The following is an 11,096-nucleotide window of genomic DNA, read 5'->3' as shown; positions in this document are numbered from 1 at the left end:
CAGCACGTCCACTGTGATCAAACGCATCAGTTTATTTGAAGAAAAAATTATAGTATTTTTACCCATTTTTTTGCGTTTTAGAGGGCGGGCAAAGATATCCGGGGTTTTCGCCAACATTGCCCACGTCAATTTGGTATTCAAATACAGCTCGTATGATGATGATGTCTAAGGATCACTTAAAGGTTTTGGGCAATCCTACCATTCCCATTTAATAACTTAGCGATAAGTGTAAAAACTTTTAAATAAATTTGCTGGGCAGTGTTGCCTACCCGTTTTTGCCCATTTCCAAATAAGGCTCGCCTAAGCATTTTACAAAGGCTAGGGTTGTCACTTTTGAGAAAATCTGTTACAATAGTTTAATGGCCAAAAATATGATTTTTGTTGTGTTTTTCATTCGTTAACGGGATATAATATCTAAATAAAGGATAATAAGACAAATTAAATACAGTATATATTTGTAAACTTATTTTAGTGTACAAACATAACCTTCTTTTACTTGCGAAGTTGGGTAAATTAGATGAAAGTGACAACCCTAATCCGTTTTTGGTGGTGGGCAATGTTGGTATAGATGCCAAATTACCGGATTACTTTGCCCACCGCTAAAACTTTTGTGTATTTAGGCCTTTTTAGTTTAAATCTCAATAGACATAATCTATGCTTCATGTGTTATAACTCAAACCCGGAAATATTTGTCAAAGGGTTCACAATTTTTTCTACTTGCATTCATTATTTATAATTTTTTTGCCCGCCGAAATATACCCTATATTAGACAAATCGCTCAAAATTCCCAAGTCAAGTTATGCACAAGTTTGGTATATACTTTGTCAGAAATATAACCTATTTTCTACTAAAAACAGGGTGGCCATAACTATTATCAATTTTTCTACATTAACGAATTTGTTTAAAATTGTCGTTTTGGGCAAAGTTTCCCTGGAGGCAAAGTTGGCGCTAATGACGTAACATATTATTGCAGGTGACTGTACATAAATGTTTCGGTGATTTTGAGATTATTTTCCAGGTTAGTTTACTAACAATCAAGTTATGCAGATACCGATTTCGTGAACGTATAAGTATTAGTACCGCTATTGTTTAGCGATACCGATTATTTTTGAAGGTAAAACTATACCGGTTGAAATATAAAGATATTAAAATTACAGCAGGGACAACCATTTTTTATAGGTGTACCTAAACCATCATTGGCCGAGCGTTAGCAAAGGTCTCCGTTTCAGCTTGGGCAAAAATGCTTTTGTATGTTCTCCTTTGCAGATCACATTTCTCAACTGATTCTCGTGAAAATTTGTAAGCAGGTTCGATAGAACTATTCTGTTTCGCTTTATCCGCCAAAATGGAATTGCCACCCTGCTGAAACTTTATTTATTTAAATTCCTATTGAATGGATTTTGCACCTTATGAAAAACCGTATAGAGTAGTAAATAACATTTTACATCTGACTTAATGACATCTTGTTTTATTCGCTTTAATTGTACAAAACGCGTATCTCGACAAAGCAATATTAGGTAGTAAAACAGTCAACAATCAAATGAATTAAATAGGTACGTCACGTGTGACATGAATAGACAAGGAAAGCAAGATTAAATGCATTGTTTCTCTTTCATCTTTAAATACCCTCAAAGGAGGCTAGTGGTCAATACTAAACTAAAAGTCCAATCTTAAAAAAACATGATGGGTCACTGACCTGTCCCAGTAAAGTGAGGTAGTGTGCGTGAAGTGCGCTTGTGTGTGAAATGGGGTAAATTGACAGAATCTGAAATTTTACCCACCGCTACCGTCGCCTTAAGTAGCTACTTTATATAAGACGGGACGACATTACAGTGTTGCCACTTTTTAATTTCTACTCTTTTTGCCAAGCTCTAAGAGTGTACCTAGCATGGTATAATAATATACTCCGCCTGGTACTCCATTCCGAGATTCGCGTATGACCTAACTGACACGCGCCTACGTCATCATGCTGTTTACAGGTTCTCAAACTTTGAAATGTGGGAGAATTTTAACCAACGGTGAAAATTATTTTAACGGCATTAATTTTAAGTTATTTATGTAGAAACATAGTAAAATAAAACAAATCCAATGTATTAAATTAAACTTTATTTATCTATACAAGACAAACGTTTAAAAAACTAATTCACAGTTACACATTAATTACCAAGCTTACGACGTGAAAAGTTTGGAAAACACTGCGATTGCTGACACTGAGCGAGAAGGAAATAACAATTAACACGCGTTCGACAAGGATGACGGTCAGGGCATGAAGTTATCTAGATCCGAATTGTCAAATGTCCACAGCGCTATCCTGTGTTGCCAGTAGTATAAACAGAATTACCCGAAAGTCTGTTATTTTTTTCGTGATACGGAAGATATTGCTAACGAGTAATTAAAAATGACGTGTTATTGTAAAATTTAAGCTAAAATACATATAAATGAAAATTATAAAATTATAAAGAAATATTTTAACTTATTAACCATAGGTATAATGTACCCATGTAACATGTTATGTTGAAATAAAGTGGCAATGTTATTGTGACGTAATCGCGTGTCACTCTGGGAATGGAAGACCACTAGTCAAATCAGTTACTTTTTTCGAACTGTCAAAACGACTTTGTTACTATGGAATTTATATGAAACAGTAGCATGTGACGTCACAATCAAATGACCTACTCTTTATAGTTTTATACGGGTTTAAAAATAGAAATCGTCTCTTAAAATAACTGCTGTCCACGTTTTTCCATTAATCTTCTAGTGCTTTATTTCATGCATGGTGTAAAATAATTTATTTTAAATACGGTCAAATACACTATGATCCTAAGGCCCAAAATTATAATTATTATAAATAAAAAAAATCCAAAATTTGGCACTGAAATTTGCACCAATTGTGAAGGAAATAGAGTTGATATTGCGTTGTTGGAAAATTAAACGAAACAAAGCAAAAGCGACTCAGTTCCAATTGAATAGGATTCAAATTTCATCGAACTGAAGAGGTACTATAGGTAGGACCTTGGGCCTTAGGACCTGCTGTAATAGTAGTTTGTGTTACAAGGGATCAAAATGATACATTTCCGTCAAGGGCGTACATTGAATCCTGAGCGTAATGAGGGATTCAAGTGTTAACGCCCAAGACGAAATAATTTTGATACCGTGTGACACATACTGCTTTTCACATCACCTATAGATGAGAAAATTAATATGTTCCAAAATATCATTTCGGCTAAAAAAATAGTATGCCAGAAATACTAAAAATCGTGTCCTAAAACAGAAAAGTGTCACTTTGATCCCTCCTAGCAGGGAAGAAAAGTGCCACTTTGATCCCTCGTAGCAGGGTATATAGAAAAGTGCCACTTTGATCCCTCTCCTAGCAGGGAAGAAAAATCAATTTTCTGATTAGGTGATGTGAAAAAATATTTTCCATAACATCAATATCCAGGGAGCAAAATGGGGCCTACTTTTGTATGGAGAAGCTTTCTCCGCACCGCATCGCATTTCTCCTCTGCCGAAAGACATGCCCAACTCGGCATGCACACAACTAGCGCGGTGCGTGTTGTGACTCATCCGTACACAAAAAGAGATCGAGGTGTGCAAGATTTGTCTTTGACGTGTGTCATTTTCTATGTATTTGTGTCGTCATTACAGATTGGATTTTGTATGTAGTGAGTGCGACTGTGTGCACGTTTCCCCCCGCAAAAAATGGCAGAACGATTTGTACGATAAGATCTATACGCTTGGGCTCCTCCCTTCCGACTTCAGAGAGACACTTTTTTTTTTACGCTTTGGTTGTACATACAAGCAAATTACCATTAACCCGCATAAATGTTAATGTGGTTCAGTGAACGGGACGGACTGAAAATCAGCCCTGCGCAGGCAATTTGTAATGAAATGACTGACGCAGCGTATACATAAATCGTATGAATAAATCGAAATTTCAAACTTAATTTTTATTTTTCTTTCAAAGTGAACCAATGCCCGGAACTCTGCTGTTTTATATACTACGAACACACAGCTAAAATACAAGACCAAATTTAAGCCTAAAACTCCCGAAAACGTTTCAGCATAGCACACCTGTAAATTGAATAAATCGAAATTTCAAACTTAATTTTTATTTTTCTTTCAAAGTGAACCAATGCCCGGAACTCCGCTGTTTTATATACTACGAACACACAGCTATCATACAAGACCAAATTCAAGTCTAAATCTGCTGAAAACGTTTCAGCATAGCACACCTGTACATTCACTAAATCGAAATTTCAAACTTAATTTTTATTTTTCTTTCAAAGTGAACCAATGCCCGGAACTCTGCTGTTTTATATACTACGAACACACAGCTAAAATACAAGACCAAATTTAAGCCTAAAACTCCCGAAAACGTTTCAGCATAGCACACCTGTAAATTGAATAAATCGAAATTTCAAACTTAATTTTTATTTTTCTTTCAAAGTGAACCAATGCCCGGAACTCCGCTGTTTTATATACTACGAACACACAGCTATCATACAAGACCAAATTCAAGTCTAAATCTGCTGAAAACGTTTCAGCATAGCACACCTGTACATTCACTAAATCGAAATTTCAAACTTAATTTTTATTTTTCTTTCAAAGTGAACCAATGCCCGGAACTCCGCTGTTTTATATACTACGAACACACAGCTATCATACAAAACCAAATTCAAGCCTAAATCTGCTGAAAACGTTTCAGCATAGCACACCTGTAATTTCAATAAATCGAATTTTCGAACTTAAATTTTATTTTTCTTTCAAAGTGAACCAATGCCCGGAACTCCGCTGTTTTATATACTACGAACACACAGCTAATATACAAGACCAAATTTAAGCCTAAAACTCCTGAAAACGTTTCAGCATAGCACACCTGTAAATTGTCTATATATTGAAAAATAAGAAAAATTCAAAGATAATGGTTTTCTACACTTTATAGGTCATGCCAGGGCCAGGCACTCCCTAGTTCTGTATACATAGAACGCACAGCTATCATTTTAGACTCAAAACACGCTTAGAACTTTTAAAAATATATTTTTATATTTACGCGTGTATTTTTTTAATTTGAAGTTTATGAAAGTTACATTTTTGTGACTTCCTTGCTCGATTTAGAACCGAGAACTCCTAAGTTCTGTAAACAATAGAGCTAGAGCTTTCGTTTGGAACCAAATATATGTCTGTGCGTTGTTAAATGACATCAGCATAGCACGTGTGAACTTAGCATATCATATAATTTAAAATCTAGTTAAAAATTGTAGTAAATGTTCTCAAAGATGCCTTTTTTGTGTCAGGAACTCTTTGTTACCATGTGTCGAGGCGAGCATATTTTTTTTATCCCATTTGTAACAAAATGATATGCTAGTGTGTGAACTTAGCATATCATTTTGTGAAATTCCATAGTATTGGTTTTCACGGTAAAAACGCCAGAACTATTGCTAAAAAGTATCAGGAACTCTAGAACTATGGTGCATGCTAATAGAACTCCAATAAAAACGTGATCTGCTAGACTTTGATATGCCAACTTCACAGACATATGCTGAGCCCGTTCCTTTTGCCGGACAATTTTTATTTTTATTTTTAATTATTATATTTTGTAACCTATGTATGCTTTTTGTGTTGCAATAAATGGTTTCTTATTCTTATTTATTCTTATACACGTCGAACGTGATTCGCGGTAGGTCCTGTGGTGTTGCTAGAAGGGAAAAGCTTAGGGAAGAAGCGGTCGATCTCCCTTTGAACGCCAAGCCTATCGCGCGCGGCACGTTATTGTGAACCTTGTCAGAATGCACTAAGGTGGACATTAGGCTGGAGCCGCGTACGTCAGCAGTGGTAAGATACTCCTGACTTCGGGCAAACTCGGCTTCGTTCGGCTCAGCATTGCTCCGAGCAATTATAATGGTTGGCACAACTTGACGTCCCTTTGCGTGCACGACCAATAAGATAATGACTTGAATTTTGACAACCCTAAATAGCCGAAAGGGATGCCATAAGTTAGAAAGGGATATGATTCGTCCCTGAATCGCTGTCAAACTTTGGTTTTGTAGGAAGTGTCCTTTAGGCCCTGTGCATGAACTATAGGAGGCAGCACAGGAGCAGTCAGATTTTTCGCGCGAGGCGTAAATGTGTCGTTTATGCTTCTTATGTAGCCCACAAGATGGCAGAACCTACTATGCACAAGGTAACGGTACCGACGAGAACGGTAGATGGTAGCACTTGCTTTGGCAATGTAAATACATGTGCACAATATATTTTCTATTCAGGCCACAAGATGGCAGACCCTCTAACGCGCACGGTCCCTTTATGGTAGTGCCATTACTTATTCTGTGATGTCAGTTGACATTTTTGGCGGTCATAAGATTAAATTGGGTAGGTACTAGGTACTTAATTACTTGTTGCCTGTTCAGTAGACGTAGTAGGCGGTGGCGGGATGTAGTTAAGATAAACCACAACAGAATAAAGGTAGCCGGTAGTTCCCCTTCTCGCTTTACATTCTATTGTCTCGTTCTTATCCTTTAGGGTTATATCATTAGATAGTGTTGTAAGAGTTTCACTTTTGAGGGCTGAAAACCAATAGAACAACGATAATTTAAATATACGGTCTACTTATACATACATTGTTATTTTTTTACATTTATTTAATAAATACGAGTATACAGTATACATAGAAGATAGTTATTTATAAGTTTATATTACAATATTCATAAATAATAAGAGCGATGGCTCGATGTCGTGAAAGCAGATATGAGCGTGAACGGGCTCACACGAGACGACGCCGGATCGCGCAAAGTCGAGGAAAGCAAGTAGGAAAGTAGGACCCTGGCAAAGGCCCGGATAACGCTAGGTAGAAGAAGAAGAAGAGATTCATAAATAATACCTATTGTTTGTTTATCTCCAAAACTCATAGAGTAGTCTCCGGCAAGTATTCCCGTCAAGATGCAGTTTAAGGGAATTGTGTCTCCGAGTGCACTGTAGCTAAAAGTGTGTGTGCAATCTTTACTTATTTCATTAATTGTTTTACAACTGTCCTCAGGTAATCCAGTGACGCTGAGATCTACTACAGACGCTGTAACAAAAATGGCAATTACGGATGAGAAACAATGAATACTTAATGCAATTAATGGAGACAAAAGATAATTTGCTCTGGAAAGTCTGGAATTTGAACTTCAGACCTCAGACTTGTGGGGATCACTGTACTGCCCTCTCTTAGAACGCTAATTTCTTGAAATAAATACATTTTGATTTTATTTTTAATTTATTAAATATAGTTTTTAATCTTTTTAAGAATCACAAACTGTCTATTTTCCCTACAAGTGTTTGTATTGCCGTATAGTTTCGCTTATCGCATCTAACCTTATTGTATTTTGTATACCTACATCGACATATTAATGTATATGCTTACCAGAGTTACCAGCTCCCATTATAGCCACTATCACACACAAAATTAGAAAACTCATTATCATCACTTCCCACCATCACATCGTCCAACACCCTAACTTAGCACCACCGATTAATATTAAATTTTAAGTGTTATTTTGGTGTTATTAACGCAAATAGCATGGGAATATCATAAGGATAATGGTTTCAGTTGCAGCTTTCCTGGCAGCCATATTGGTTTTATCCATAATTGTGAATCATTTGTGTATGTCATTGGTGTTTTAAACACGCCAATTTCCTTATCGTAATAACCTTTTGTTGGGTTTCATAACATTAGATATAATAATACATTTTTTATTTACATAATATATACAGGGTGGAAAGATAAGTCGGGCCCTGGAGGGAAACTACCTTAAATCCTTAAGCGGGCTCATTTTACTTAAATGAGACATTCCTTTATTTTTATAAAGAAACAAAACGGCATTAAAAGATTTTCTAAAAATCGCTTGCCTCGCCCGGGACTCGAACCGACTAAAAAATCAAAAAAATTAAAACTCGCAATTTTATTCTTGTGTAAGAATGTCCCTATAATATTTATTTATTTATTTATTTATTCTACTAGTCGATACAGTTAATGTTAATGATAACATTTCTCGAAGAAACATTAGGTCTTACAATCGTCTGTCATACAAAATATCCATAAAATCTAATATTTAGTGCTCAAGATTTTTTTAGAAAAGCCAAATTGAAGAAAAAAAGAAAAATACTTTGAATGCACTTTTGTTTCTTTTTAAAAATAAAGGAATGTCTCCTTTAAATAAAATGAGCCAGCTTAAGGATTTAAGGTAGTTTCCCTCCAGGGCCCGACTTATCTTTCCACCCTGTATACAAGGTACTACAGTAATTGTACAAATACTAAAATTAATAACTAGCTTGAATCTAAAATAGGCATTTGAGGCATTGTACCAAGGATGCTGGCGGCATTTCCTCGCTGTATCGCAACGAGTTGTGCGAGGTAGCCGTCAGCTCTTCGGTCACCAGTTACGTCAACCAGACTGTTCGCGATTTGCATTCTGTTATTTAAAGATAGACAAAAAAACTTCTCAAGAGAACTTCGATTATTATTATGAGTCGTTTCGTTCGAAGATGACATGTACATGGTCTCCTAAGACCATTTCGGCGAAGCAACACCGGATCTGGTATCTGCCCTCAGTGCCCCATTGAAAAAATCCATCCTGTATTTGTGATCTCAAATTTAATGCCGTGTCTGTAGATGCACTTTAACATCTTGATAATAGAGGCTTTGCTCAGATATTTGTGAACACCTTGGCCGCTCCGATATATCTGATGGCGACTGTACCAGGTAGTCCTTTAACTACAGACACGGCATTAAATTTGAGATCACAGATACAGGTGGATTTTTTTCAATGGGGCACTGAGGGCCGATACCAGATCCCGTGTTGCTACGCCGAAATGGTCTTAGGAGACCATCCCTAACTTTTTAATTAACGTTTATTGACATTTAGCGCCACTTGCACCAGTTCACTAACCGGGTTAACCGGTTAAACCTGGAGTCACCATGGTTACCAGTACAATTTGACACTGGGACGGTTTAACCGCTTAACCCCGGGTTAGTGGGGTGGTGCAAGTGGCGCTTACAGATTTAGGAAAATATGTACAGTCAACGACGAAGTAGTCAGTCAGTATAATAGTATTAACGCATTCACAGCCATCTATCTATTTATCCATTCAGCTTTCTGTGGATGTTAGTCAATTTGTGTAATACGAATAATGTCCTATAATCATCAGTAATCAGTAATCAGTAATTTATTGCTTTCATAGGTACAATTAGGTCTTACATTAGAATGGTGAACAAGCTATGAACCCTGAAAGGGCACTGCAATTTAACTATGTAACTTACAATCTAACAATAATATTACGAAACATAAACTTAATCGCAATATAAATAATTGTTATACCGTTATTTATTATACCGTTAAACGAGCAACTCTTGTTTATTTATTTATTTATATACATATATATATTTCGGGGATCTCGGACACTGCTCTCACGATTTCGATGAAATTTGCTATATGGGGGTTTTCGGGGGCCAAAATTGATCTAGCTAGGTCTTATCTCTGGGAAAACGCGCATTTTTGAGTTTTTATAGGTTTCCCGAGCAAAGCTCGGTCTCCCAGATATTATTTATTTATTGAACCCCCCCCCCCCCCCCTGCTCCTCCCTGGCGACGCCCGTGATACTTACCATAATTTTGAGACAGATTATACAGAAGCTGTACCACTGTAGTTACAACAGGCCTTCGGCTTGCCGCGTCCAAAGCCACGCAAGTTATATTTTTACTGTCCTTGTTCAGTTCAAAATTCTTTTCGATGAACGTCACTTCTAAAAATCAGAAAGCAAATATGTACATTTTATGTAAAGCAGTTTCGTTACCTATGTATACAGGGTGGAAAGATAAGTCGGGCCCTGGAGGGAAACTACCTTAAATCCTTAAGCTGGCTCATTTTATTTAAAGGAGACATTCCTTTATTTTTAAAAAGAAACAAAACTGCAAACAAAGATTTTCTAAAACTCGCGTGCCTTGCCCGGGACTCGAACCGACTAAAAATTCCAAAAAATAAAAATAATTTTATTCTACTAGTCGATACAGTTAATTTTTATGATAACATTTCTCCAAGAAACATTAGGTCTTAGACTCGTCTGTCGTACAAAATATCCATAAAATCTAATAGGTATTTAGTGCCCAAGATTTTTTTAGACAAGCCAAATTGAAGAAAAAAGAAAAATCTTTAAATGGAGTTTTGTTTCTTTTTAAAAATAAAGGAATGTCTTCTTTAAGTAAAATGAGCCAGCTTAAGGATTTAAGGTAGTTTCCCTCCAGGGCCCGACTTATCTTTCCACCCTGTATATACAAAGATACAGAACCCCTGGTGTAAATTTCATTAGATAGCGTGATGTGATGTACTTACGCGTTTGCGTTGTCTCATTTTGTATGGACTTGGAACAGCGCGCCAAGCGGGACGTTGTGGAAACTCGAAATCCCATACAAAATGACACTTAACGCAAACGCGTACGTCACGTCACGGTATCGAATGAAATTTACACCAGGGCTATTGGCCAGGGATGTTACGGAGGTGGCTTTACCGGAGCCGTTCCCGTACCGGAGTTTCAAAAATTTTAAACGGAGTGGGATCCGGAGCCGGAGGTGAAGTAGGAGCCGTTCATCATCATCATCATCATCTCAGCCATAAGACGTCCACTGCTGAACAATGCCTCCCCCTTGGACCTCCATTCGTACCGGTTGGAAGCGACCCGCATCCAGCGTCTTCCGGCGACCTTAACAAGGTCTTCTGTCCATCTTGTGGGTGGACGTCCTACGCTGCGCTTGCTAGTCCGTGGTCTCCACTCGAGCACTTTTTGACCCCATCGGCCATCTTCTCTGCGTGCAATGTGGCCTGCCCATTGCCACTTCAGCTTGCTAATCCGGTGGGCTATGTCGGTGACTTTAGTTCGTCTACGGGTCTCCTCATTTCTGATTCGATTACGCAGAGAAACTCCGAGCATAGCCCTCTCCATAGCTCGTTGAGCGACTTTGAGTTTTGAGATGAGGCCGATAGTGAAAGACCACGTTTCGGAGCCGTAAGTCATCACTGGTAAGTTGGTAACACACGTTACCAGATCCGAATCCGGAGGTTTAC

This window comes from Cydia splendana, chromosome 27 (genome assembly GCF_910591565.1).
Source record: "Cydia splendana chromosome 27, ilCydSple1.2, whole genome shotgun sequence".
Lineage (NCBI taxonomy): Eukaryota > Metazoa > Arthropoda > Insecta > Lepidoptera > Tortricidae > Cydia > Cydia splendana.
Note: the sequence above shows the minus strand (reverse complement) of the source record.